Raw genomic sequence first — 26660 nt, 5'->3', positions numbered from 1 at the left:
TGGGTTTTTTTGTTTGTTTGTTTGGTTGGTTTTGTTTTGTTGTGTTGTGTTGTGTTGTTTGTTTTAATGTAGCTTCTTTACCAGAGTCCACGTCACTGTACCTCTCAAAGTTTTGAACATACTGGATTTCTTTGTCTCTATTAGAGCAAGCTGTCATTTAAGTCCAATTTACCAACGGTTTACCATCCCTAGAATGCTATGCCTCAAAATGTTATTCATCCTCACCTTAAAAATCTTTTTAAGATTCTCAGGAAGACCTTTTTGTGCCACCTAGAATAAGATAACGTTGGTGTGCTCGGTTCTCAGGCTCATGGCTCCACATTCTGAGTTACTCTTCTTATTCTATCAGACTATGGTTGTGTGTCTCAGGGTGCCCACAGACTAGGTGTTTGACACTGATTTGAGAGCAAGGACACAAGAAGAAGAAAGATACAAGATACCCAAATGTATCAAGTTCTGACTGTAAACACCAGACCAATTCTATGAGGCAAGTGTTACTAGTCCGTTCGTATAGGTAAACATATGTGATGCCAAGGGTTTAAATGGCTTGACCAGAAGTGACAGCTGGATCCAAGAGATGAAAATTTGTCTGATGCCAGAGCTTTGTTCCAAGCCTCTACTGCTTTCTTTCAAAGAAAATTTAGTTATCTAAGGTTTAGACTTATAAAATGCTCTCAAATATTCTTTCCCCTTATACTATTATGTATTATGACACAAGTTAGGCAGAAAACAAAGAGGGTTAAATCCTTGCTTTACAGAATAGAATAAAAAGAGAATTCAAAAAATAATAATTAATTTAATTTAATTTACATGAAAGAATCCATTGTTCCTCCTCCCCAAATCATCATTCTACAAGAAGGAAGGAGTCTGTATGTCAGAATTAATTTAAAAAGTAGGCCAGATATTTATTCATCTTTCCTTTGTTACCATGATCTGGCCAAAAACCTGGATCACAATGAAGTCAGCATTCTTTTGACTTCTCCCAACCCCACAATTGTGAATCCAGCTGGCTGGGAAAGTGGGTGGCCTTGAACACTGCATTTTCTTACCAGCAAGATAATTTCTTCAGCTCCTTCTTCATCTGAAGATAGAATTAAAACAAAAATATAGCTCTTTAGCAGGAAAATTACACCAGAATCCAAGAAAGAGCTCTAATAAAATGGGAGGAAATAATCTCATGCCAGATGTTGGAACAGCATCATCTAGAGCACATCCCGCCTCCCTCCACCACCACCGCTGCCCTCCCATATACACCCATAGTCCCCAAGGGACCGTCTTTGGAACTTGGTCACTGTCTTTATTGTGATAACTCCCCCACACCACACACACACACACACACACACATACACACACACACACACCCCACGCAAATACACACACTGCACACACACATGCACACTAGGATTCCTTGTGGTATGGAGCTGAGGTCTTCCATTCAGAATAGTGCATGGAAGTGGAGGTACTGAAGTCAGACAGGAAAGGTTTTCTATTCAGACTACTTTTCCTAAGTTCCGTAGCCACTTACTTTCATCCATTTTGAACCTACTGATGCCAGAGTCATTGACTTAGTCAGGGTATTTATGGGTTGTCCATACCACACCAGAGTTATTGACAGTGTCCCCATTTCATACTTGAACACAGCACCTTTTCTCCAGTATGAGGGAAGCATCTACTATTTTAAGTTTTAGTTGTGGTGCCAAATGATTGATATACATTGTTCTGTTTAGTTACGCCATTTAAGCCTCAGAATGTGGATGATGGTTAGTTATTACTGTCACCATTGGGGTACACATTGGGCCAAATATATTGAATGCCTTGCCCAAGACTGACTATCTCATAGCTGTTGGAATCAGAATTCAAACTCAAGTCTTATTGTTCTTGTTATTACTGCCTTCCTTCTATGTGGCTTTTCTTGATCCCCTATGGAATAATTAATAACACTCTCCTTACACCTGTTTTATTTCCTTTATACTTTTCTGTCTTAACTATGTGTCATCATGTGGGCCCCCTTGCAGCCTAAGAGTTCAATCAGTTTACTTTTCACTGCCATATTTCTGGTACCTAATGAGATGTCTGAAATGGAGAGTATACTAAGTAAGTCAATTCTTGTATTTCTTTGGAAGGATTATATATAAAGGAGGTACATAGAGTTAACATGTTTAGAGTTGACATAGGAGTGCTCGATCTGCATTTGCTGTGGGGCAGTTGGGAAAAGCTTTTCAGAGCAGGTGGCATTGGAAATGAGACTTGAAGAATGGATAATCATAATAACATTAATTATTTGTAATGCTTAGGAAGGCGGAAAAGATGGTTAGATGAGAGAAAGACAAGCTATGTGTAAACGAACATTCCAGTGCCTTTCTAAAAACCAATAAACAAAAATACTCTCCCAAAGCTGAATTTACCATAGATCTGCCCCTTGACTTCAGGTCTTTGCAAGTTAGTGCTTATAAAGTTAAATGCTGAAAATCAGAGAGCTGTCAGGAGTGAGGCAGAGAAACAGTGACATCTCTCCTGACCCAGCCTAAACTGGAACACACAGATGGGAAAAAGGACATGCCGATTGTTAGCTCGAATGGTGTGCAGTGAACCAGATAGAATGATCCAGTGCGACAGTCTGGAATGTGTCAGGGTGGATTAGGGATGGAGGTCAAAGGTAGCCACAGAGTGTCTCACTAGCTGACAGTTCCAGAGGGAAAGTTCCGGCGGACAGCCCCACAAGAGGCACTGAATGCGGTGGGCTCCACAGGCCAGCCTGTGGTGGCTGCAGCAGATGGGGAGGCCCTGGCAGACAGACTCCCAAAGTATGCTTAGTGCGTTTGCCTGGGGCCATAAGCACTTTCATGTCAGAGGCTTTTTTTTTTTTTTTTTTTGAAGAAGTGGGTAGCGGGGCGGGGGTGGGGGGATATCAGGTGCTCTAATTAGTGAGACCTATTTACACTTCTAAACTGTGAAGCCAGTGTCCTCACAGGAAAACCCGAGTGTCTTTCAGCTGCATTTTAAAGAGTCGTTGATAGTTTCAAATACTAATCATCTCCCCTTCCATATTTATAAAGGGAAAAAGAGACAAAAATGTTGCTGGAGGAGGAGATGGTTTTTTGGCAAATTCTGGGGACAGCAAATGGTGATTGGGGGTTGAATGCTCTCGGGACCAACTGTCAACATTTGTCCACTCGGCGACAAATTTGTCTTCATCCACTTTGTGCCTGCACCGACGTGGACCTGCTTCCTTCCTTCTCTCCAGCACAGGCACAGTGATTCTTTTCCTCTCTCTCGAATGCTCCAGAATTGAGGGAAATACTCCTTTCTGTGTTCATGCTTAGTAGGCTTCTTTTGTGGGCGGGTGAGGGCAGGATTCGCAAAGTGAGAAAAATAAACCACAGAGCAAAACGGAAGTAGAGAAGAGTACGCGTCCTCACAGGTGTTGCCTTAACCCTGAAACAGACAGTGTGAGGGCGCGTCCTCCTCACACGGTTCTAAGTGACTGGTGCGTGCACGGATGAAATCGGAGCAAAGGTCAGCCTCTGCCCTTCCTTTCCAATTCAGCTTCCTTACAGAAGCAGCCTTTTTTTTTTTTAAAGGTTTTATCCATTTATTTGACAGAGATCACAAGTAGGCAGAGAGGCAGGCAGAGAGAGAGGAGGAAGCAGGCTCCCCGCTGAAGGGCTCTATCCCAGAACTGGGATCACGACCTGTGCCGAAGACAGAGACTTAACCCACTGAGCCACCCAGGCGCCCCAGAAGCAGCCATTTCTGAAGATTTCTTGTCTTGATGGTTTCTGTTCTCTTAGAACATGTACTTTATGTTTTCTTTCTGCTGTTGTTTTTTTTTTAAGATTTTTTTATTTATATATTTATTTATTTAACAGAGAGAGAGAGAGAGAGAGAGAGATCACAAGTAGGCAGAGGCAGGCACAGAGAGAGGGGGAAGCAGGCTCCCTGCTGAGCAGAGAGCCCAATGCGGGACTGGATCCCGGGACCCTGAGACCCTGAGAGCACAACCTGAGCTGAAAGCAGAGGCCCAACCCACTGAGCCACCCAGGCGCCCCAATAAATGTCTGCTGTTTTTTTTAACCAGGAAGGAAGGAAAGTAAAGACTCCGTCTGACAAAGAACTCTTGAATGCCTAGTAATTTTTAAGCACTCTGCTCGGTGTTTGTATGTGGTATCTAATTGGACTTAAGTTTTTGCCACTATAGTACAGGTCAGCAATGTAGAAAATTTCATGTGATGAGCAGATTGTAAAATACAGTATAGAATACTTATGAGTTTGTATAAAATTCAATCAACATTGTTTTTTTTTAATTTCCCATATATAAATAATTTTACAAAGTTATGTGGCACAGTTTGGTTACTCATGATGCCAGGCATTTGGCTACATTATCATTTGATCTGAGGGTTGGAATAGATTATAGGGATTTTTCCTTGAGCAATCACCTATAGAGAAAAAATAAGCGGTGCATTGCAGGTAGAGTTCTAGACTCCACTTTGTCCCTAACTTACTGTGTGGCCTGGGACAGAGTTCTTAATCTAGCTGTTCTGCATGTTCATGAATAAAATAAGTAGTATTTACATAATTTAATCCAAGATCCCTTCATAAACCCATAGTCTAAAATCAAAAGCCCCAAAGTCTCAAGGCATGAATTCTTGGTTGATTGTGATTAGGAGGTAGAGTCTAAGTAAACAATCACAACAATCACTTTTATGGACATGAGGAATGCAGGAGATGGGTAAACCATATGAGCACTAACATTTGATTAATGTGCCATATGTTCTCATCAGATAATTTTTTTCTGATCTCACAATGTCTCCTGTTTCATATTTTTCTTACACACAATCATAGTAAAACTCAGGGGATTTCCATTAATTTGATCACACACAACATGTGTGGGTACCTGGGATTTAAAGCCCCGTATCTGAGGCCCCAATATCTACTACCAGATGATTGACTTCTGCCATTATTCTAGTCATTGGAAAAGCGCTTGGGTTGCTATGCTAATGACAAAGAATCCCTGTCCTTGAGAATTTTCATATTTAGCAGAGCTAAAAAAAATCATCCTGTTCACAGTATCTGTTTGTACATGCCTTTGTTATTGGTCCTTGACAGGGAAAGTTCAATGAAAATTCAAATAAGGTAGTAATTACTTTGGGGTAAGATGTATAGAAGGTAACAGGCTTGATGAGAGAGACATATTGAAAGAAGGCATCCCCAAGTACAGAAGACACAGACTTTTCTGTGGAATCTCTAGCTCTGTAGAGTTGACTACAGAGTTCTTTTTCTCACTTTGCTTGGCATCTCTTCTTTCTCATTCTGCCAAAGTCTCACATAGTAATTAAGCCCACAGAGCCTTTCGGTGTGTTACATATGCACCCCTTCCGACAGAGGATAGAGAGCATTGCATACCGGGGAACCAGTTGTTCATAACTCAAGGAAACACGTCTCTGTTGTGTTGCCTTGTGCTGGGCACAGACAGGAGTCTGCATTCCCTTTTATATTTGCTGGCACAACGTAAACCCTGGTGCATAATGGATGATGTTACATATATCAAATTATGAGATGCACAATTCTTTTTAAATTTCTCTAAAGGGTGCCCTCTTATCATTTTTTATGCATTCAAGGACTGTGGTAGATATAAATTTATCATTTGAAATTCAAATGATTATAGTTATAAAGCTGCTGACTCGTAAAAACAGGAAATCTAGCATATATCAGGATCTGAACGCAATGCATGATTTGCTAAACTTTTATGATAATTTCAATAAATTATTGAATTAGCTCTGTAGTTTTACAAATATGCTTGAAAAATGTTCAGATGGATATAGCAATGAATAACACTTTTTTGGTCTTTTGTCTTACTCAGAAAATAAATTTCAGCTGACAAGCAAGTTTGAAACATAGAAGCCACTCATCAAAAGAACAATAAAATTCAATTATTTAAATTTTTGCAAGGTCCACTGGAAAACTGACTTAAACTCTTATTATCAATCTAGCTCTTGCTGCTCTACAATATTCAAAATGCTATTGACTTCAGCATTTTTCCACAAAAATCTTTAAAATTAAATCTAAAGTTCATGCAAAATAGTTCAGGCTGATAGAATTTTAAAGGATTTAATTGTGGCCACTAGAATTGGAACTGGAAAGAGACCCAGGATTCCATTGACAACTGAGATAGAAATGCATGTCCAAGAACATTTAATATTTTGCTGACACCTGCACCATCTATTGGTTCTATTTATGTAAATATGGACCAATTGGATCCTAACATAAAGTTGAATTGAATCTGTCTTGTTTCTCTCATCTAAATGTGTAAGCAATATACTAGGGTTTGCTAATACTTCTGAGTTTAGATGACTCAGGACCTCAGATTGACTGATTTTTTCCATATTATTTTTTTGCCCATATTTTAATAGAAATACTAAGCTAATTCAGCATATCTGGTTCGGGAACCACTATTTTTCACTCTTGTGTATAGGCTTGAATAACTAGGGAACAGCTAATATCCACATCATTGAACAGATATCTCCTGAGATCTCTTTTAGTTGATGCATTTATTTTTTATGGATACAAATGTACATCACAAAACAAATTCCTACAAAACACTTCCTCTGTGCAAGGAACCTTGTTCAAAGGCAGAGATACTTTGATCTACCATCACCCCTTAGATCCATTGGCACTTGCCATTCATAAAGTGTGATTATCCCTCCAATGCAATTTTTATTCTTTAATACACTTACATGTATCTAAGAATAATATGCAAGTGAACAGTATAGAAACATTCATGTACGTTAAATGGTAGGTTATACTATATCAAGAGGACAAAGAATGTCATATTCAAGGGCAAAGATCGTTTAATGCATTATTTAACGTAATGTAATATTAGTTTTGTTTAAATAAGTTCAGAAGTATTGACACAGTCACTGACAGGAATGGTGGAAGTTGATCCAATGCTTGATTCTGTCATTAAATCTCTGAGGTAGGCAAGAAATAATGATTTACTCTGCAATATCCAATAGAAAAAATTTAGCCCAAGAACTTTCTCAAACTCATATTTAGCAATTAAAAACAGAGGATGCCCATTTAAATTTAAATTTCAGATATAATGAGTAATTTCTTTTTTTTTAATTATGTTCAGTTAGCCACTGTATAGTACATAATTTGTCCTTGATGCAGTGTTCAATGATTCATTAGTTACAGACGTAGTGAGTAATTTCTAGTGTAAGCATTCCCATCCCCATATTTGGAAGATTTCTATGCCAAAACAAACACAAAATAATATATTTATCTAAGGTTCAAATTTAACTAGGATTCTGCATCTTATCTGACAGCCACACACATAGTCGAAGTAGTTATAGGATTCAGAAACATATCTTTGGATTTCAAACCCAGCATACTCACTACCGTGCCATGCTAGCTTAAAATGGTAACTTTAAGCTATCACAATTTCCAACCACAGGGTAATGGCAACTCAGTATCCATAATTTAGATAACTAGCAAAGTAGGAACCATTGATATAGTCATCTAAACAATACTACCTGTGTCAAATAAAGGATAATCATAAAGATTCAGATCAGGTTTTCTTTCAGTGTGGTCTTTCGAAGCCATGATCACAAAACGTTTTTTCCCTTCTCTTGTCATCCTGAGTGTATGTTATATGTACTCCATTGCCATGAACCAATACAATTGATTAAATTAGTACAGAATTTCACGAAAAGGTATTGAAATCTAGGGAAAAAACAATTATCTTGAACTGCATTGTGTCTTGTGTTGATTTATTATGGTTTATTAAATCTATTAATTAAAATTTATTGATTTTTTTTAGTACACCATGTTTCTACCTTTAAAGCCTTCTCTTGTGTTGATATGCTAATCATACTTCACCACCATGTTTTGTTTGTGAAAAAAAAAAAAAGGTCTAGTTTTCAGTAAAACACTCAATGTGTTCATAGCATACCATCTGATTATGTAATAAATGTTTTCCCTTCATCTGTGAAAAAAGTTTCTCATCTTTTTCTGGGTCATTGATTTTAATGTCAAGTCCCAACCCATGTATCCTTAAACATTCCTTAGATAACAAACATCAGCATTTGAAAGGAAACAGTATTTGCTGAGTAATTAAGATGATGGCCTAGAAGTCAGACCACTTGGCAAATATATGTCCCTTTGATTTCTCATTGTGTGCCATTGGCAAGTTACATAGCTTCTCTAACTTTAGATGCCTCTAACATAAAGTAGACATAAAGACAAAACTTAGTACAGATGATCTCTCACAATCCTTGCAACAAGGATTAGAAAAGTATGTACTTTCCTAACGGAAAAACGACCTATTCCATTGAGCATTTACGACTGTGATTCTTAACCATCTGTACCTCATGGACCAAGATTTGTTTGTTTGCTTATTTATTCTGGAACGCCTCTATCAAATTCACCCATGAACATAACACTCTTTATCCTTCTGCTTTATCGGAAAAATTTGCTCTCGGTTTCATTTTTTATTGTTTTTTTCCTCCATTCTGACTTCATTCTTTCTGATTATTACTATTAATACTACTAAAAATAGCCAGATACAGATAGTGAATAGGGCTCTGTGTTGGGAATCTGGAAAAGAAAAAAAAAAAAACTATTTTTTATGTCCTAAGTACTACTGATCATCTGTGACCTTGGGACATTTATCTAAATCCTCATCTCCATTTTGTAGTCTGAGAAACTATATGTTATCTGCAAGAGTGGATGTGAGAACTGGAGATAAAGTATCGTAGGCTTGGTGAGTTCTCAATAAATAATGGCTATTATACCACTCAGCGAGAAGAGAGGCCCATTTTATTTATTTTTTAAAAAGATTTTATTTATTTATTTGACAGAGAGAGATCACAAGTAGGCAGAGAGGCAGGCAGAGAGAGGGGGAAACAGGCTCCCTGCTGAGCGGAGGGCCCAATGCAGGGATCCATCCCAGGACCCTGAGATCATGACTGAGCTGAAGGCAGAGGCTTAATCCACTGAGACACCCAGGCACCCCGAGAGGCCTATTTTAAAGAGCAGGCTTGGGATCATAGCCTTTCTACTACTTTTCCTTAACCCCCTTTGCCATTAGCAATCACTCCGTATGCCACGCCCGCAGACATGCGTTTTGGTGAGACCCATTTAACAGTAGATTGGAATTATTTATGGAAAGTTGAAGTAGACTTGTTCATAACTCAAATAGAATTTATTGGAATTCTTTGAAATTTTAATTTGTTTAGAGTCCTGAAGCCTCAAAAGAAGGGAAATTATAAAGTATGTTTGCATTCTTGGGACAAATATGTGGACCCCTTCTTATCATCTCTTTAAAAGAAAGGAGGGAAGTATGCAGTGAGCGCTCAGTATGTGTTGGCTCAGTGCGAGGCATCGCTGCGTTTCAAAGGTCAGAGGAAAAAAATAATTGACGGAATTATTTCTTCCCATCTTAGAAATGACTCAGATAAACTTAGATCAGTACTCTATACACAAACAAATTATTCTCTCCATTTCATAGATGAAAAACTGAGGGGTGAGGAAGTAAAATAATCCTCACAAATTATGCCAGGAAGGTATTAAAGAGGCTCACATATACTAAGCACCAAGCATTTAAAAACGGACTCAAAGGGGCGCCTGGGTGGCTCAGTGAGTTAAAGCCTCTGCCTCTGACCTTCGGCTCAGGTCATGATCTCAGGGTCCTGGGATCGAGCCCTGCATTGGGCTCTCTGCTCAGGAGGGAGCCTGCTTACCCCATCCTGCCCCGTCTCTGCCTGCCTCTCTACCTACTTGTGATACCCTTCTGTCTAATAAATAAATAAAATCTTAAAAAAAAAAAAACAGACACAAAAATGCCTGTTCCAACCCCACATGCTTTGCACATCCACAGTGAGTGCAGTCGGCATGGGATTATTTCCCCTCAAAAAGCGGACATTCCTGGAAATTGGGAAAAGGCTCCCATCTGGAGTGTGTCAGTCGTGGCTCGTGTGTTTTCCATAAGCAGCAGCAAACTAGAGAGTATGCGTACGGTAGAAGCCTAGAGTGCGGCAGTGACAACAATCGTTCCTGTATTTGGCATTCAGAGAGAAAAGTGCTTGTCAAGATCAAAATGCTAATCAGAACTTGCTGGGAAAGTCAGTAGTTCCCAGCTGCAGCCAAAGCAACAGGTTGCTTGAAGCAGCTGTACAATATATTAGCACCTAGTCTTAACTGAATTATCTGTGCAAGAGTGATCAGAAAATGGTCAGAAATAAAACCAAGGAAGTAGATGTTGCATGGACATCGGAATGGCCACAATTAGTTCTATTCATTAGAAGTGAGCGTTACTAAATCCAGGTTCCACTTAAAGCAAGAACATCATGCCAGGCCATGAATTCCTTGGATATGGGGATTATGAGTCCATTTTAGAGGCTGCCTGCCATGTTATAAAGTGCACCTAATACATAAGGTGTGCTCAGTAGGGGCACCTGGATGGCTCAGTCAGTTAAGCATCTACCTTCCTTCAGATCCTGATCCTGGAATCCTGGGATCAAGCCCCCAAGTCCAGCTCTCTGCTCACCAGGGAGTCTGCTTCTCCCCCTCCCTCTGCCCACCCGACCTCTGCTCATGCACTCTCTTGCCCTATCTCATGTCTCATATCTCAATAAATAAATAAAGCCTTTAAAAAAAAGAAGACCCACTCAATAAGTGTGAGTTGAAATATGTTTAAAAAGAAAACCATAAAAAGAAAACCATAAACCAAAAATGATGTCACTTACGCCAAGTCCGGCAAACCAAGACTTAATACCCAGCCTAACTACAGTTTCAACCCCTTGGGAACTTAACCTTTAACCAGTCAATATGGAATGCCCTGGTCAATACTAGGAAATTTACCAATAGAATCCTTTCACTCCCTTTAGGAGGACAGCAATCATGCCAAAAAATGCATTCCTTCTAAATAAATCCCTTTCTTTCCTTTTCTTTTCTTTCTTTCTTTCTTTCTTTCTTTCTTTCTTTCTTTCTTTAAGCCCTCTCTCTGCAGTTAAAAACCTTTTTTGTTTTGTTTTTGTTTAGCAGTGTGGATCATTCTTTACTTGCTAGATGGGATGCTGCCTGATTCATGAATGGGTTGATAAAGCCAATTAGATCTTCAAATTTACTCATTTGAATTTTTGTTATTTAATAAATCTAAAGACCTGTTATAGGGTTTTCTACAGATTTGTCTTAATATGTAAAATGAGTGTAATAATTTTTCTGTAGTTGTTCTTGAATTTATGCAAGTTTTTCTATGTGGACTTGATTTGTAGTGACTAATGAATATTAGTTCTCTTCTGTCTTCTCGCCCTTAAATCTTAATAACCCTAGATCTTGGAATATTTTTATATCACATCCCTTAAAATGTGTAGTGACCTTTCCTACAACAGATCCAAGTCACTCACTCTCTGCATCTAACAAAGAGTAAATATTATTTTTATCGTAAATGATAATAAGAAAGAAATCATTGTTATCCTGATGGCCAGGTTTAAGATTCTAAAGAACGAAAATTATCCAACAAGCTTGATTTCTTGTTTTAATCTGTACATAAATCCTCACCTCATTACATAATTCCTTTTACCATGCAAACTAGTGATAATAAACTATACAATATAATGTTTTTGCTCTAAAAATGTGTAAAATACCTAAAAACAAGGTAAATGGTTCTTCTTAGGAGACTTACTTGATTGCAAACACCATTTTAAGAGAGAAATGGGAAAAGAGAACTATTGTCATCTCAATGGACACATGTTGCAAGGGCTTCCAAGATCTTGCATGGTAGTTAAATGAGATGCTTCTTCAAAATGCTGATTTTATGGACTTAGGTATCAGTTATGCGTTGATACCTATATTGAAAACTCCACAAATGATCCTGATGCACTCCAGTGTTTGCTGATCACTGGTCTACAGGTATTCAGACAATATCTGTATCTATATCAATAGATATGGCTATATCAATCTCCATCTATTTTTATAGCCACATTGCCATAGTAAATGTAATGCCAGTCTTAGCATTTATATCTTTCCCATTCAGGAATAAAGAGACATATAGTCTGGTAAACCAAAGTACTGGACAGAAGCCCAGTCCTGTCACATGAATGGGAAAATTTTTTGACAGGAACAAGGGAAGTGGATTTAGAACTATTCCTTCTTATCCCATCAAGCCATTTGGCTGCCCATCCATCCATAAACTACCTAACAAACACTGTCTCCTCCCTGTTTCCCTTCCTGAGGAGAACTTCATGCTGAACAAAATCTTCTCTCAAGTCCTCAGCCCCTCCTACCCCACAGGAATGCCTCTCTTTGGCCAGGTACTCAAATCAATCTGCCTTTGCTTAAACCTCCAGGGGAGATGTCATATGGTGAGTCTTTCTTGATGCCTGAGATTTGTCCAAATGTATGACACAGATTCAGTCTTTCTGAAAGCAAGGCAAGTGTTTTGGCACAGTTCGCAGTGGATTTGAGCTGTTCATTTTCTGTCAAGAGGTTTCTTGGGTTCCTTCTGGCTAAGATTCACCTTGAAGCTGATGGATCATGCTTTTGTTTATTTAATAGTCATTGACCTTCTAATATGTTTATGGAATACCTCTAGAACCTCTAGGCAATTAAAAAAATGAGTTAGATGTGCACCGTGACCTTAAGAGGCTTATAAACCCCTATGGGTAAAACAGATTGTTTTACTGGTAATGGTAAGGGTTTAATATCACAGTAGTCACTCAGTCACTGTTGGTAAATTAAGGAGAGAACTGTCATCACACTACTGAGAAAGCTAGAGGAAGGGTTACTAATTTTCATTTTGTGGGACAGAAACCACCTCTCTCCTTCCACTTCTCTAAATATTGAAATCTGATACATCTCCCAGGCTTTCCTTAACCACAAATGTGGAAATAAAAAATTCAAGCAGAAGATTTAATTGGAGTAGAGTAGAAAGGTGGAAAATGTATGGTATATCTGAGAAGTGTTGAGCAGACTGAGAGAATAGGGATATGGAGAATATCAGGTGGAGTTAGGCCAAATACAGAATCATGAGACAAAGACAATTTGTGGAGGATAATTTGTGATAAATAATACATCCTCTAGAAACTATACCACACACACATACACAAAAAAACAAAACAAACAAAAAAACCCCAAACAAACAAACAAACAAAAAACCCAGCTACCAGTCCCTTAATTTCTTCTCCGATACATGTTTCCTCACCATCACTGTGACTGTCCTCCTCTGGCCCTTACATATTTGACAAAGTTTGAGTCATTGCCTTGGTGATCTTACAAAGCTAATACACCCTTAGGAGAAAATGTAACAGAATTGATTTCTGTTTCTAAGCACTAGGCCGGACCATCTTTAGCTTCTCCCGAGTATGGTCAATTCCATCCTATTTCTTGTTAGAGTTGGATGGGCTGATGGATTTGGCATTTCCTCTTTAAAATGTGTAGTCCCTGAGGAAGGATAGCTTGTTTGATAAGTCAAGCTAATGGTGTCAAAATCAATTTCCTCCATGCATAAATCAGCAGAAAGCGAACACTGAGCTTTCAGGAGCTTGAATGGGTGATCATTGTATTATGCCCATGAAAATTGGATCCGTAACTCAAATCCTCAATATATTTATGTTTTTTCCTTAGAAAATATGTCGGGTCGGGCCTGGTTAGTACTTGGATGGGAGAAAATATGTCGGGTTCTCTTGGTGTCTCATATGTGTAAATACTCAAACATAGGAGGTACTTTTGATATTTAAAATACATGTGTATCTTGTAGTCTCTCTAATGGGCTTGGTCATCTCCTAGTTGTGTATAAAAGCTGACACACATAAAAGTTGCAGTGGTTCAATGAGGTAAATTAATTCACATAACTGATCTACTAATAGGAGTCTATATGTGTAATCATATATAAGATTAGAAGTTTATAAGAAGAGAAGCCTTTAGAGAGTTTAACATAATTTTTCATCATGTGCTGTTATCCCTATGGTGTTGTCTACTTAAACATTCTGATTGAAACCTCAAAACTTGATTTGCTCTTGAGAATAAGCAATGTGGTCAGCTTGGCTGGGGTTATACTGTTCAACTTGGGTCACATCTTAGGCAGGTATGTGACAGGAGGAACCATGTACTTATAATTTAGGCATTAGACAAGGCAGAAGCGGGAGTGGGTAATTCATGGTAAGGAGACATTAGCCAGGTTGCTGCTAATGTTTACTCTGCTTCTGCTTCCTTAGCAATTACCAGATTTTGTGTTCACAGTCCAATAGCTGCATTGGGTAAGGAGTCTAGAGAAATTGCTAGGCATTGCCATTTGTTAACTATGTGAAGGACACTAAATATTGTCGAAGCACTTTCTTCATCTATAGAACAAAGTTATTATTATTGCTTCCTTCAGAAGGAAACTGTGAGAATTAAAGAACATAATGCATCTGAACCTTCCAGTGGCTCAGAGAGGTGGTCCGCATTTAAAATGTTGTCACCTGAAATTATTTATTGATATGAGGCAAGAGGGTTGCTAGACACTGAGGGTTCATCATAGAACAAAAGATAAAGAATACTGATTTCATGGAGATAATATTACAGTGGATAAAGACAAGCAGTAAACAAAATGTGTCAATAATCAAATTAACAAACAGGTAAGGTAAGGGCTATGTAATAAAATAAAATGATAAAACATAACGAAGTATCCATGCATGGTCTTCTAGGAGAAATTTATCTTACTTTGAGATTAATTGAACAGCAAGTGTAAATCATATGAGAGCAACGAGGAAGATCATTTCTCATAATGGGAGACAAGAAGAAGACACTGTGGCTTGAAAGAAGTAAGGGCTGGGGGTCTAAGATGTGGAGTGGTAGGATATAAGGTCAGAAAGATCTGTAAGAGTCGTGTCATGTAAACTTTAGTAGGTCACCGTAATGAGCCAGTGTTTTACTCTCCTATAAAGAGAAACTGCGGAAGAGGGTAGAGTGACCTGACGTAAGTTTTAAAATGATGTCACTGACTTCTTCTGACTGCAGAAGATATTGGGGGGAAGCAAAAGTGGAAGAAGAGAGATGACTTCTCCAGCACAGATGGGTGATGGAGATGTCCGCAGTGGAAGTGAAGGATGAATGCTCTAGAATAGCACTGACCAGCAGACCTTTCTGTGATGATATCTATATCGGAGCTCTTGAAGTATGACTAGTATGAGTGTGGGATTCACTTTTCACGTTGTATTTCATTTTAATTCATGTACATTTAAATACTACGCATGGCTACTGGTTTCTCTGTTGAGCTGTATAGCTCTAGAAAGCGAACAATGGGAATCAACCTGACATGACTTCAAAAGTCCATGTTCTTAGCTACCGCACTATAGCGTATCCCTTAAAACATGCAAAAGAAACATTCTTTTTTGTTTGTTTGTTTATTTTCAGCGTAACAGTGTTCATTGTTTTTGCACCACACCCAGTGCTCCATGCAGTCCGTGCCCTCCCTATTACCCACCACCTGGTCCCTCAACCTCCCACCCCCCCCCCCCGCCCCTTCAAAACCCTCTGGTTGTTTTTCAGAGTCCATAGTCTCTCATGGTTCATCTCCCCTTCCAGTTTCCCTCAACTCCCTCTCCTCTCCATCTCCCCATGTCCTCCGTGTTCTTTGTTATGCTCCGCAAATAAGTGAGACCATATGATACTTGATCTTGAGCTGCTCCATTTCCAATGCTTTCTGGGCTCCCTGACACAGAAAATGCTATCACCGACACGGAAGAATAGAGGTAATGCCACCCAACACTTCACTAGGACTGCTTCTGCAGAGCATTGCTGCCTTGCAATCCCCCCTTTTGATCATAGCATGCTCTACAAAGTGAGGAGGAGAGACATGTTTACTTTCTAAGAACACTTAGCTGTACTGGTAATATGTTGATAGTACCAAAGACCTGCTTTAAATTATGAAGAGGTTGCATTTAAAACTGTCTCTTTCCAGTTGATTGTTAATTTATGGCATCATTATTAGTGACAACAAATAGCTTCTCTGGTATGGCAGAAATGCAATTAGATTGTCACAGACTGTCAGTTGTTGTATTTGGGTGTGATTTTTTTTTAACGCATCCCTTATATAAGCCTCTTATGCTAATAATAATAGAAACAGAACTCGCTGTTTTCTTTTTAGGGAACGGAAGTAATTATAAGCACATTCTGTTATATTCAGAGTGAGAATGCAGCAGGGAAGTTGCAGTAAATACTGGGGTCCTCAAGATTCTCCTTGCTTCATGCCTACATTTAGTAAGAGTTCAAGAAATATTTTAAATAATAAAAAACTGAATAATGTAACAAAAAGGCCCTTTAAAACTAAAACTCCAGAGTGAATATTTTCATGTTGTGGCCTTTTTCTCAAGTAATCTCATTGGTTGTTGGAAACTTATTCCAGTATTTCTCTCAGAATATGTAAAAACTCCTTTTAGACATTTTTCAGTATCTTCTACATGATTAGTTAAGGGAAGACGTAATTGCCAGCCTGGTGGGTATGCGGTAGGGGGTGGTCTTAGGAGCTTTGGGGACTCAGAACATAAGTATTCAAAGACTTCTGACTGTGCATTGTAAACCTCTCCTGAGTGAATAGGGATCCGTGCAAGTGCCTTTTGAGTCCCTTGCTCTGCTATCATAATCACCCTCTCTGAAGATCCGAAGCAGCGTTTCCATTTAGCAAAAACCCAGCTCCATCATGTGGGTGAATAGTGCAGATAATTAAATTTGAAGAGGTTTGTCTTTGTTCAGAGATGCCATATGATTAGAAGTACATAAAACAAGCTCATAAACTGGAATGACAGCAAGAGATTTCCCGAGTATTCTGAGTCTTGTGGTGCAGTTGGACTTCTGCTGCATCTACTCTAAAGGAGGAAAAATACCTTCAACGTTGGTTTCTGAAGACTAATAGCATTAGGAAAACTGGAATCCCTTGGGGGATCTCAGTGGCAATTCCCAGTATCTGAGAGGGGTGTTTCTGGGGGTAGACACGCTGACGGAAGTGCCAGTCCGTCTCTTCCTAGAGACGTCCAGGAAACCTCTAAGTGACCAGTGTAGTAGAAGGGCTTTCATGATATTTGTAATCAGCAACATTTGTCTTACTTGTTTCTTTTACAGACCCTTTTATGTTATTTCACATGATCTTTGACATTGGAGGAAAAGGAGAATGACAAATACGTAAGTTCATTTCAGTAGGCTTCAAGTCTTCTCCAGGAAAAGAGAGAAAGTTGCTAGTTCAAACATCGCTCTCAGCAACTGGTCTGCCTTCACGTAGTTGATTCCATGAAAACCTGCTGAACAACAAGGGTGTTCCAAGTCCTGAGCGGGACCTGGGAGAGATGTGGTTCTTGCCAGCATTTAATTTTGATAGATATATTGCTACTAAGGAGATTTTACCTCATTGCCAACACCATCCCCTGAAAACTGTGGGACTCATTCTGCACTAAAAACTTCTCTTGCCCATAAATAGTTCAATATTTATCAAGCACTCAGCACTCATAGCACCCTGAATTCTACCGCGTGAACAATAGTGGTCAAGTGATACTACCAAGCTACTAAGACACGTGTTTTTCTCTATTGAACATGAATGGTCTCCAAGTCCTATATCTCCAATGACTATGGTTTTTCCTGCCATCTAGACTTAGCTATCCAATAGGAAGAGGAACATAAAATCACTGTCTCAAAGTTAATAGGTCCAAAATGCAAAATTTTACTTCTAGTCTCCAAGCACCTTTTTCCTATGGTCTTCATCCAAGACAATCCCTCACCATTTACTCAGTTGCTCAGCATAATACCCAGAAGTTATCACAACCCCTTCTTTTCTTTTACCTCCACATCCCATTCTTTGTCTGTTTGTTCCAACCACATTTCCTTCCACCTTCATTGCTAAGACCCCAGTCCAAGCTGCTGCTGTCATCAATCTGGACCACCGTAGTGGTCATTCACAGATCTTGTTGATCTTTCTTTCCCATTCTTGTCTGGCTACACACCATTCAACATGAATCAATGGAAGGATGCTACCAGAAGCAAATTACTCTCCAATAAATAAATAATAATAATCATCATCATTTAGTCACCATCTAATAGATATTTATTTAAATTTTACACTTCAGATGTGACCTAAAATGATTATCTCTCATCTGATTATCAAATACAAGGGTACCTCATTTTATGGTGTTTCACAGATATTGTGGGGTTTGGTTTGGTTTTGTTTACAAATTGAAGGTTGGTAGCAGCCTTGCATCAGGCAAGTGTATCAGTGCCATTTTTCCAGCAGCACTTGCTCACTTCATGCGTCTGTATCATATGTTGATAATTCTCACAGTATTTCAAACTTCTTTCTTATTGTTATACCTGTTAGTGTGATCTGGCTTCCTCAATTCTGGGTCACTGAAAGCTCAAATGATGGTTAACGCATTTTAGCAATGCAATATTTTGTAATTAAGGTATATACCTTTAAAAAATAACACATTGTCTCGATACAGGCTACATGTTATTTGGTATGAGGATTTAGTGAGAAGATGCAATGGAAAAATCTTTCAGACTTGCACATGTGAAGATTATTTTTCAGAGAAATGTGTTCTGCCATTTTTTAAAGACAATGCTATTGCCCACTCAGTAGTCTACATTATAGTGTAAACATAAGTTTTGGATGCACTGGGAAACCAGAAAATTCATTTGACTTGCTTTATTGCAGTATTTGCTTTATTGGGGTGATCTGGAACTGAATCCACAGTATCTTCAAGCTATGCCTGTACACACATCTCTTGCTGACCTCAGTGCATTTGTGGGCTCCCTACTGCAAAATCTCTTCCAGTCTTCTTATTTGATTACCTTCTTAATAACACTCAGATTTCTTCAGGAAAACCTTAATTGACTGGCCCTACGAAAAATATAAAGACTCTAGTTTAACAAGTCCATCACAGACGGACAGATACTTCGCTATCCTACTTACATGAGGTATCTGAAAAAAGTCAGATTTCAGAAACACAGTAGATTGGTGGTTTCCAGGGGTTAGAGGTGGAAACGAGGACTCACTGTTCAATGGGCATCTGTTTTCAGTTATGCAGTATGAACAATTTTACAGATCTGCTGTATAAGATTGTATCTACAGTTAAGGATACTGTATTATATACTTAGAGATTTGTTAAGAGGGTATATTTCATGTTGAATGTTCTCATTACAATAACAAAATGTAAAGCTGTCCTTATTTTATTTAGCACATCACCTGTTGAATTCATTCGTTGCAATTCTCACTCTCAAAATTATTTCATTCATTTGAATACCTACTAGAATGTAAATTCGGCTAAGCGAGGGCAAGGCATGATATATTTTGTTTCTGCTTTCTTCCCAGAGTCCAGTATACAGACCGGCACATAAAACATGCATACTAAATATTTACTGAAAGAGTAAATGAAGAGGTCTTTGATTCTGAACATGCAGACCATGTGAGAACCACTCTACCACTGAGGATATGTCATTATTACTCAGGGACCTTCTCTCTTCTTTTCACAATGGAATCCCACAAGGAGGCAGTCCTCGCTTCAGAAACTGGCGCATTATAGCTGTAGAGATTTCAGAAACATAACACACATTCCAAATATAGTGCCAAGTGTTCAGTAATTTTAAAAATAGCTCTCCCGAGGGTGTTTAAAGGCCTTCACTCAAACATGCCACCTCACAAATTAATTTGCTAGTTTCAAATCTTTATTAATGCAAATTGACTCGATATAGTAAACACATACAGACAAGCGCTCAGGTTTCCCCTTGCTGTCTCCGCGCGCTGAGGCAGCGTTAACAACAAGAGACGCAACTTCGGCAAAGAACGTGGTTGAGCCCTCCCTTCTAAGCTGACCAATTTTCTTTTCCCAAAACGAATCTCACACTTCCTTGAAAAGGTGGTGTTATAATTCCCCACATACATCTTATCCCCAGAAGGACTGAAATTGACATGATATTTCGGCAACAAGAAATTTTTAGAATAGTCAGACCTGAACACAGATCGTCTTGAGCAGACATGTGGTGCAGCCAAGTTGTGTAGTGTCAGCTACTGCAAAATGTAAAACTCACACAGGAAAGATGGAATCACTTGCTCACTGTTCTCCTTGCCTGAAATATACACATCGCTTCCTAGTTCAGGATGCCCAAAGGAAGGCAAACTGGGGATAAAGACAGAAGGCCAGACTCACTTTCTTGGTCTCCAAATGGCAGAACACATTTCTTACAAAAATAATCCTTACATGTGCTCAATATTGTGCATGTCTAGAAGAGTTTTCCATTGCATTTTCTCTTTAAATCCTCATAGCAAATAACATCTAACCCTGTATCAGGACAAAGTATCTTTTCCCCCCCTTTAATTTATTTCAAGTATAGATAAAGATAATGGGGAGAGTGTTCTGAATTTTAGGGGAAAAGAATTTAACAAAAGTGTGGGTGCATAAACAATGAATTTTGGAACACTGAAAAAAATTAAATTATTATTTTTTTTTAAATGGAGCAGAAACCTGGTGATTCACAGACCTGTACCCCTGGGGCTAATAATACATTATATGTTAATAAATTCTTTTTTTTTTTAAATGGAGCAGAGGTGGGACATTTTGAATTTAGTTTTCATTTGTAACTAGGATGTGAACTGACAAAAAAATTCAAATCTCATGCATTGAATAAATGATTAATTCAAGAATATGATAACTTAGTTATATCAGTTATATAACTAAATATAAGTATAAATCTATCATCTTATTATGTCTACTGTTGCTCAGCCACCTTGTCAGCTAGGCAAATGCAAACACAATTTATAGGTAAAAAACAAAACAAAGCAAAAAACAAAAAAATGAGGATCACAGGAATTTTAAGGGTTAGACAATGTATTGTTAGCTGTTGAAATTCAAAAGCACCCAACAACGCTTCAGTTGTTAAATTTATGTGTATTATATTTATATATGTTATTTTTATATTTATATATTATATTTGTTATATTTATATATACATTTGTTAAATAAATAGCAAACAACACTTCAGTTAAATGTTTTACTATTATTTTAATTGTTTTCAAATTCTCTTTCTTCCCCAGTTAAAGGAGTGGGGGAAAACACAACCATTGTGTTATTCATCCTCCATTTCTGTCTGTGTCCTTGTAAATTTCAGTAAAATAATCATAAGCTGCTGTTGAGGTTTAGTGTCATTTGTTTATTTTCCCCTAGTTTTTGCCAAAGTTCTAACATACCTTCCATAATTCCATGGTGATTCTAGATTGTCTGTGAAATTAACATTTTGGCTTTTTTTCCCCCACAGAGCTATAGAGGTTTTTTGGTTTTTTTTTTTCCTTTTTTTAAAAAATTTTTAATTTATTTCTTATTTTTTAATAAACATATAATGTATTTTTATCCCCAGGGGTACAGGTCTGTGAATCGCCAGGTTTACACACTTCACAGCACTCACCATAGCACATACCCTCCCCAATGTCCATAACCCCACTCCCCCTCTCCCAACCCCCCTTCCCCCCAGCAACCCTCAGTTTGTTTTGTGAGATTAAGAGTCACTTATGGTTTGTCTCCCTCCCAATCCCATCTTGTTTCATTTCTTCTTCTCCTATCCCCCTAGCCCCCCATGTTGCATCTCCATGTCCTCATATCAGGGAGATCATATATAGAGAGTTTTAATAATACAAAACATTTGCCAATTGGGCAGTGATCTATGTGTTTAATAATCATGAACTCTTTAGGTTGCCTGGGTGGCTCGGGCAGTTAAGGCTCTGACTCTTGATTTTGGCTCAGGTCTTGATCTCAGGGTCATTAGATCAAGCCCCAGGTGGGTCTCTGCAACTTCACTGCAAGGTGTCCATAGTGGGCTCTGGGCTGGATATGGAGTCTGCTTAAGATTCTTTCTCCCAGATGTAGAGAAAGGGGGACCCTCTGAATCGGTTGGAGGGGCATGCAAGTTGGTGCAACCATTTTGGAAAACAGTGTGGAGATTCCTCAAAAAATTGAAAATAGAGCTACCTATGACCCTGAAATTGCACTACTGGGTATTTACCCCAAAGATACAGATGTAGTGAAAAGAAGGGCCATCTGTACCCCAATGGCCACAATTGCTAAACTGTGCAAAGAGTCAAGATGCCCTTCAACAGATGAATAAAGAAGATACAGTCCATATATACAATGGAATATGAAAGGCCATCAGAAAGGATGAATACCCAATTTTTGTATCAACATGGACAGGAATGGAGGAGATTATGCTGAGTGAAATAAGTCAAGCAGAGAGCATGAGTTATCATATGGTTTCACTTACTGTAGAGCATAAGGAATAACATGGAGGACATTAAGAGAAGGAAAGGAAAAGTAAATTGGGAGAACCGGAGGGGGAGACAAACCATGAGAGACTCTTGACTCTGAGAAACACACTGAGGGTTTTGGAGGGGAAAGGGATGGTTGGGGGGGGGGGTTGAGTGAGCCTAGTGGTGGGTATTAAGGAGGGCACATATTTCATGGAGCACTGGGTGCAGTGCATAAACAATGAATTTTGGAACACTGAAAAAATAAAATAATTTTTTTTTAAAAAAGGTTCTTTCTCCCTTTGCCCCTCCCAGCCACACAAACATTCTCTCTCTCTGTCACATAAATAAATAAATAAATAACAACAGCAATGAACTCTTTTAAGTCTCTAAAGAGTAGTACTATAAAGAAAAATCTACGGTAGGTTTTTTTGTGTTAAAGATAAATGGCTTTTGTCAAATATCAAACTGGACTTGGAGAGTCACTATCATTTTGTATCCATGACACTTGAAGATTAAAAAGGACTGCACCTCCCCAAAGATACAGATATAGTGAAAAGAAGGGGCCTGTGCACCCCAATGTTCATAGCAGCAATGTCCACAAGAGCCAAACAGTGAAAGGAGCCAAGATGCCCTTCAACAGATGAATGGATAAAGAAGATGTAGCTCACAGTACAATGGAATATTATGCAGCCATCAGAAAGGATGAATATCCACCATTTGCACTGACATAGATGGAGCTGGAGGGGATTATGCTGAGTGAAGTAATTCAAGCAGAGAAAGACAATTATCATATGGTTTCATTCATATGTGGAACATAATCAATAACATGGAGGACCATAGGGGAAGGGAGGGAAATCCAAAGGAGGAGAAATCAGAGAGGGAGATAAACCATGCAAGACTATGGACCCTGGGAAACAACTGAGGGTTTTAGAGGGGAGAGGGGTGGGTGGAGAGAGTTATAGCATGATGGGTATTAAGGAGGGCACACGTGCTGTGATGAGCAGTAGGTATTACATGTAACTAACGAATCATTGAACACTACATCAAAAACTAATGATGTATTATGCAGCGGCTAAATAAACATAATAAAAATAAGTAAATAAATAAAGACTACTCTCTCAAAGAAAACTGTGGAAGTATTAAAACGGTTTGATTTCTGATATCTTGAATTTAATTTCTGAATTAGCAGCCAATTTTCCCTATGGACTGCTTTTTCTGCATAAAAGAAAAATATATGGGCTGTCCAATATGATAGCTACTAGCTATATATGGCTCTAAACAATTGAATTATGCCTATATTAAAATGAGATATAAGAGTAAAATGCACACTGGTTTTCGAAGACTTAATACAAAAACCCCTTCATAATAATCATTAATATTGATGACATGTTGAAATACAGGATTTTTATTATATTGAATTATATATTATTAAAATTACTTTAACCTGTTACTTTTTACATTTTATACATGGACCCTAAGAAATTTAGAAATTCATGCGTAGCTCATATGGACAGTGCTGGCTTAAGTATTTTAGAACTGTGTTTTAGAACCGCAAAGATATAACTACATATTCCAAAACCTTCTTCTCCTAAAAAATGTTGAATGCTGATCTCCACTTTGTACTTGGGAATACTAATCCTGCAATGTGTGCAAATTATCTTTAATATGTCATTTATTCCAAAGTTATGGAGGAAAAAAGCTCATAAAAAGTGCCATTTTTCTCTTCTAATAGAGTTTTAGTAAAGATAAAAGAGAATAGGGAAAATCTCCTAAATTTCATAAATAATGAGGTTTAAAAATGGGGCAGAGGTAGTTCAGGGATTGAGACATTGTACTTTAAGAGATTTGAAAGCCCACTGACATTTTTATTTCATAACTCTTTGAGATAGTTGATATAAGGAAAGATTCACAAGATAAAATTCTAAAAAAAAAAAAAAAATGCAAAACTACATACACAAGATGGCCTTAGGAGGATGTAGTGGAGACTGGAGTGTAGGGAGATGCACTTTAAAGTTTAAAAAATTTGTTATTTCAAGGTGATCAACATGGGTAGATTGGTAGATTTGAGGTGAGCTCTGTTTTTCCCCTTAGGATTTATATTTATAAATAAATGTAAGTTTATTTTTTACATTATCTGCAATCAAGATACAGTTACTTTATCTGAAACTATTTCCTTATTAAAATACAAAGTATTTCCTTTAATAATTATCTATAAAGCTTTTAATACTAGCCAACCGTGAGAAGGACAACTTGCATAAGTCTTGTTCCAAGAACCAAGAATCACCAAAGGAGGGGCGCCTGGGTGACTCAGTGGGTTAAGCCTCTGCCTTGGCCTCAGGTCGTGATCTCAGGGTCCTGGGATAGAGACCCGCATCAGGAATCTCTGCTCAGCGGGAAGCCTGTTTCCCCTTCCTCCTCTGCCTGCCTTTCTGCCTACATGTGCTCTCTCTCTCTTTCTCTGTTAAGTTTAAAAAAAAAAAAAAAAATTATCAAAGGTGTAAAGTTTCCCAGTGAACACAGTCAAAGTAATACACTCTTAAAATTTTCTGTCATTACACGCATCATCCAGTCTGTATAACAGAGACAGACAGTAGGAGCCTGAGGCCACATCCATACAGTCTAGCACCCAGGTACTTTTTCAGCTATCTCCCCATTGTCATGTATAGAAACACCACAATAGATCTTGGCTGTCAGCTCCCTGGAGAAACTGAATCTAAAACTTTGTGAATCGGATTGAGATGCTTTAGGATATTTTTCCCACGTAAGGACAAACACAATCTTTTTGACTTAGGATACAAGAGATGTCCTGGTAAATTTCAGCAAAAACAGACCTCAGAAGGGTTAGAGTGTCTTTTGTCACTCCCTAAGCAAGATAAAATGAATCTTTATACTTCTTTTGGCAATAGGATTGAAGGAGAAAAAAAAATCCTCAAAAGCAGAATAAAAGGATATGTGGTGCTTTCTATGGGAGATATGGAAAGGAATTTTTATCTAAATGAATAAAATACATTTTCAAATAGAAAATACAGATTTCCCTGAGCATTTGTGCAAGAAAATTGAAAGACTAAATGAGGAGTCAAAGTCATCACAAATAAGAAGGAGACATTTCACTTGAAAAGTGTTAATAGACGTAAAATGTATGGAATATATCAGAAATTGGCCTGCAGATGAGGAGCGGAACTGACAAAATACAGGCAGATGCCCATTAAGGTGCCAACCCTTGAAAGCACTGGAAAAAGTACCTGTCAGAGAACCAAGATGATTTTCAATAAGTTTAAAATGAAAGCTTTCCATTGCAGTTTTACAAGGTAAAAATGTCCCTTAAATATTGTCACAGGGGAAAATTGTTTTATCAATAAAGAGTTTGTTTGGTTTCCTAGCCCTTAAGCCTTGAGAGCCTATGAACTTATCTCTCTCTAATTTGGAGTTGGAATTATTTTAGATAATTCTTGCTAACCAGTTAACATACTTCTATTTTTAGTCATCAAGTATTTATATATTTATATATTATATATTTATATATAAATATATATATATTTAATTCATCAAGTATTTATAAAGTAGCTACTATATATCATTTATTATGCTGGCTTTAAAAATACAATGATGGGGGTGCCTGGGTGGCTCAGTGGGTTAAAGCCTCTGCCTTTGGCTCTGTTCATGATCCGGGGGTCCCGGAATCAAGCCCCGTGTCGGGCTCTCTGCTCAGGAAGGGAGCCTGCTTCCCTTCCTCTCTCTCTGCCTGTCTCTCTGCCTACTTGTGATCTTTCAAATAAATAAATAAAATCGTTAAAATAAATAAATAAATAAATAAAAATACAATGATGGACAGAACCCAATTTTATCTTCCATTGCTTGTAAGGAAAAAAAATATATATATATGACTTCTCTACTTATTTAGTTACTACTGGTGTGATGATTGGAAGAAGTGGCTGAGGCATGTGGTCAAGTGCTGAGGTTTAAAGGCTTCTCTAAGAAGGTTGTCTATGAGTTGAGACTGGAGGTATCAATAGGGATTAACCAGGCAGAGAGGAAGTGAGGTTATAAAATGCTCTAGGCTGAAAAAGCAGCCAATTCTGAAGACCCTAACTCAGGGAGGAGTGGGAGAATAGTAGGGACTCAAAGAAATGTGTGTGAATAGAAAGAAGATAGAAAGGGAGGAAAGGCACAAGGAAATGGAAAGGGAGGTAAAATTAAACCATTGTAAAGGATCATACATTTTATGCTATATACAATGAAATCAGAAAGATTAAAGATGTTTTTGAAAAAAAAAAACACAAAAATGAGCTGTTCCGTATAATAATGGCTGATAGTTATTGTGTACGTATTAAGTGATTTTGCATGTGTTATCCCATTTAATGGGTTGCTAGTTCATTGGCTAGAGAGAAGAAACTGTGACTTAATA

This window comes from Meles meles, chromosome 19 (assembly GCF_922984935.1).
Source record: "Meles meles chromosome 19, mMelMel3.1 paternal haplotype, whole genome shotgun sequence".
Classification (NCBI taxonomy): Eukaryota; Metazoa; Chordata; class Mammalia; order Carnivora; family Mustelidae; genus Meles; species Meles meles.
The sequence above is the reverse complement of the archived record's forward strand: the minus strand, read 5'-3'. Positions refer to the sequence as shown.